A 4,438-nucleotide genomic window follows, 5' to 3' on the forward strand; every position below is an offset into this window, starting at 1 on the left:
GACCTTTTCTCACTGTTTTCTGGAAACCGACCCCCTCTCTCCCGAGGGGAACCAACTGGGTGGAGCCTGAACGAGGCTGAGCCCACTCCCCACAGCTGCCCACTGGGGTCAGCGCTCCTGCCCCCACCCCCGTGGGTTCAGGGGTGGGCAGCTACCTCACCCCCTGAGGTCTTCTTCCTGCAGCCGGAGGAAGATAAAGGCCTCTCTTCCTCTGGGAGGGTGAGAAGCAGATGTTTACAGAATGAGACCATAAACAGGGCGCAGCCCTCGAGATAAGGAGAGAGAGGCGGGGCACCCCTGTCTGAGCCCCTGGGTTGAAGTGGCCGGGGAAGTACAGATTTGCCCAAATAAAGTTGAATCTCAGGGGAAGAACAGATATGGGACATACTTTCACTAAAAAGTTATTTATTCTTCATCTGAAATTCAAATTTAACTGGGTGTCCTGGTTTCATTTGGTTTTGCTTTTGTTTTTTTGCGAAGTCTGCAATCTTACCAGACTTAGATCCATCTGTGCCTGAAGGCCAGCACGCCCTCACCTTCCCCGCGAGCGGCTGGGTTTCTCTACTCACAAACGAAGGGCCGTTTGCTAGTCTGTCCTTCTGTGGTGAGCACTCTCCCCCTCCACGGCAGAAGAGAAAGTTATCCGGCTCCATGAGCGCCAGCCCTAAAGGAGGAGGAGTGATGCTCCCGCCATGCCGCTGTTCCGTAAACCGAGAAGCGTCGGCTCTGCCGAAAGCCTGTGGTGCTGGTAGGAACACAGCTTCGTGCACCAGTGGGATAGAATAGAGTCCTGAAAGATCCACGGGCCACGGCTCTGCACAGCGCTGGGGAAGGAGTGCTTCTGCGGTCTGCTGATGAATGACAAAGCACCCCAAAACATAATGGCTTAAAACAATCAAGTATTAGTCTCACTTTCCAGCTGCAGTCCTGAGCTGGGAAGTCCACGATGGCACGCGCACGCACGCATGCACGCACACATGCGCACACGTGGCTATCAGCTGTTCATTCTTCACTTCTCCTGCACGTGACCTGGGGTTTCTCAAGTTTGGTTCCGAGAGGGAGCCTTCCGAGCCTGGGGCAGCAGAAGCCTCAGACTTCTCACGGCACAGCGTCGAGGTCACGTGGTACCCGCTGATTGAAGTAAGTCCCAGACTTGCGAGCGTTTCTCCATGTATGTGACACTTCATCAAAAGTCTATTGAAAAAACTTAACACAAATTTTTTGTGGTCAGATTTGTCAGTCTTTCATCTCTTTGTCTCTCTGGGTCTTGCTTAAGAAGGCCTTTCCTATCCCTGAAAGCTGAAATACTCTCTCATTTATTTGCATTCATTAGTTTTAGAATCTTTGATAACATTCAGTTTTCTAACTGAAAATTATTTTTGTGAATATTACGAATTAGAATGAAACTTTTTCCAAAAGTAGATGAGTGATTGTCCCAGTACCATTTATTAAATAATCTACTATTTCCCTTACTAATTCGAAATAAGTCCAGACTCTCCATTCTGTATCATTGTAGTGTTTTTTCACTCCTGCACTAATTCAAATGCCTTCATGCTACATTTTGATATCTGGAAGGGCCAATTTCCCCTGTTTGTTCTTCTTTTTGGTTTTTCTTGCAATGTAAGTGCACCTTGTCATAGTCTTTGGTTTTACCAATCTTAAACTTTTTTTTTTTTGCGGTACGCGGGCCTCTCACTATCGCGGCCTCTCCCGTTGCGGAGCACAGGCTCCGGACGCGCAGGCTCAGCGGCCATGGCTCACGGGCCCAGCCACTCCGCGGCACGTGGGATCTTCCCGGACCGGGGCACGAACCCGTGTCCCCTGCATCCGCAGGCGAACTCTCAACCACTGCGCCACCAGGGAAGCCCCCAATCTTAAACTTTTATCCAGCAATAACACAATACAATAATCTTTTATCATAGTAATTTACCTATAATTTGCATACACTATACATTGAGCAGTTTCTGGAAAGTGTTTTCAAACCCATCATCATATTTGACTTTTCACAAGCAGTGCATTACTACCGTCCTCATTTTTACAGACGGGTAGACACACAGAGAGGCTGCCTTAATCGCCTGTGGTCATACACACCAGACTATTAAATGGCAGAGGAAATAGGAACTCAGGCCTTTGGGCGTTTGGTCTGCTGGGGCCAGGGCCACCCTTCCCCCCACCATCCTCACGTGCTGGTCAACATCTCTGAGCTCTGCTTCCACAGTCCATTAAAATGAGATGCTCACCTGCATCACTTTGGCTCTATTTGGCAAGCTGTACTTTACCGTGGGTTCAGCTGTTCTCTAGGTAGGAGTCCCCTGGCACAGAATGAAGGCCCTAAGCCCACATTCTCTGTCACCTGCTTTCCTCCACAGGGACTGGTGGGGTTCTGTGTACAGAATGTGAGTCGAGCCCGCTCAGAGCCCTGTGTGGCAGAGGTGCGGGTGGGCATCTCTTCCCCCGGCGCGAGGCTCAGGGTTACGTCGCCGGTTACTCAGACGATGCTGAGAGCTGCTCAAGCGTTTAAAATCTGTCTGCCTCTATAGGAAATGCAGAGAGGAAACCCTGGGTGACTCTGGCAGAGCAAACTGGAGTTCTGTGTACCAATTCTCTTCCCATTTGCAAATTAATTAGTAAGACTCCCAAACCAGTCGGGCCAGTGTCACTAATCCAGCCTCACAGAGAGACCCTCATCTTAAAACAGAAATGGGACATCCAGATTTCCCAGCTGTTTATTTGGCTAGAATTCACCCTGAACTCAAAAGAAGAAAGGAAATTCTGGCTCAGGAATGAGGTTTTTACAGGACAATACCTTTCCAATTGTGACAAGACAGGTCATTACTGAGCTGATGATATCAAAAGCCCAGATTTTATTTAAGGCTGACACAAAGCGTTTGGCTGAGGGCAGCTCCTTGTTAGGGCGGATGAGAGAGGAAAATTCTCTCCATCCTTTTATAATTTCAGTGTTTAGATAATTAAAAAAAAAAAAAAAAACCTTCCAGAACATATTTATTAAGTGGTGATTGACTATAAATCGACGTTGAAATAGGGTGGCGATGAGACATTCAGAAGCGCCTGCATTGGTGGCGGCTCTGGGGCTGTCAGGCAGGATGCAGGGGAGGCTGGGAGAGGGATACTCGACGCAGAGATGGGCCCTTTCTCTCCTTCCCTGTCTCTTCCTCGCGGGACTCTTTCAAGGAAGAAATGAAACAGAAAACGTTCAAAATGTGTCTCATACGTTAGGCCATAAAGCTCATTCATTTGGTAAATCATTATCCAGCACCCCTGTGCATGGGCACGGCTGGGGACTCTGGGGACACAGCGCTTCCCCGGAGCTGATGGATGGTCAGGAACACCAGCCGGGCAGGCACGTGGGCCCTCGGACCCCGTGGCTCTACTTGCCCTGGGTCCTCCCTCACTCAGGCCTTCCTTCCTCTGGGCCTTGCTCTTCCATCCTGACTGGAAGGCTTGGACCACCAGGCCTCTGGGTCCATCCACCCCAGACCCCAAATCAGCTCGGAAGCCGCTACCCCTGCCACGTCTTCATCTAGAGCTGGAGCTCCCACGGTGAGCTGTCCTGGACGGTGCCACAGGGTATGCACTGCACAAACGCCGGTGCCCCTTAACACCCAGCACCGCGAGCTCCCCAGCTCCCTTCATCCTGCTGTGGCACTGCCAGCCCCCGCTTGGTGAGGGTCCAGGCCTTGGACCCAGAGCTTCACGTGTGTGATCTCACTCAGCACTCGCTTCCTACGCAGGTGCCCTCTACTGAGGTCGGGACACGACACAACGTACCTCACTGGAATATGTGCATGCATGTGTGCTCACCTGTGACTTTTTGTCTGTCCAGCGTCACCCTTTCCTAAAGCCCTTCCCTCTCCATGTTGACCTGTCATCCACGTGGCTCTGCACCTCCACTCCCTGCACTGGAGAAGGGCAGGTGAGACCCAATAGGACCCATGGGGAGAAAGTTCTCCCCTCTGGCACCCCTGCCCGGTGTGGCCCTGTCCCCCACGAGCAGTGAACAAAGCCAGTGCAGAGGCCGGGGCAGGGGGAGGATGGACAAAGTTCCCACCTCGAGCTGGTGGCCAGAGCTGACCTCTGTGTCTGGCAGCTGAAGCCTCATGACCAATGCAGCACCGTGTACTGGTCAGTACTGAGCAGTATGGGGATCTGAGCTCCGGCTCCAAGGCTGACACCATTTCATCACACCCCACTATCCTAGGTCCTCCCCGCGCCAGGACACTGGTTATCAGCCCTCCTCGCCCTGGAATCCATCACCCAACAAACTACGTCTAATCAGTGACCAGTCTGTGTTCCCACTGCTTCTCCATCAGACGTACTAAAATAGCTCCCCCAGGGCTTCCCTGGCGGCGCAGTGGCTGGGAGTCCGCCTGCCGACGTAGGGGACGCGGGTTCGTGCCCCGGTCTGGGAAGATCCCAC

This window comes from Lipotes vexillifer, unplaced genomic scaffold, assembly GCF_000442215.2.
Source record: "Lipotes vexillifer unplaced genomic scaffold, Lipotes_vexillifer_v1.1 scaffold459, whole genome shotgun sequence".
Lineage (NCBI taxonomy): Eukaryota > Metazoa > Chordata > Mammalia > Artiodactyla > Lipotidae > Lipotes > Lipotes vexillifer.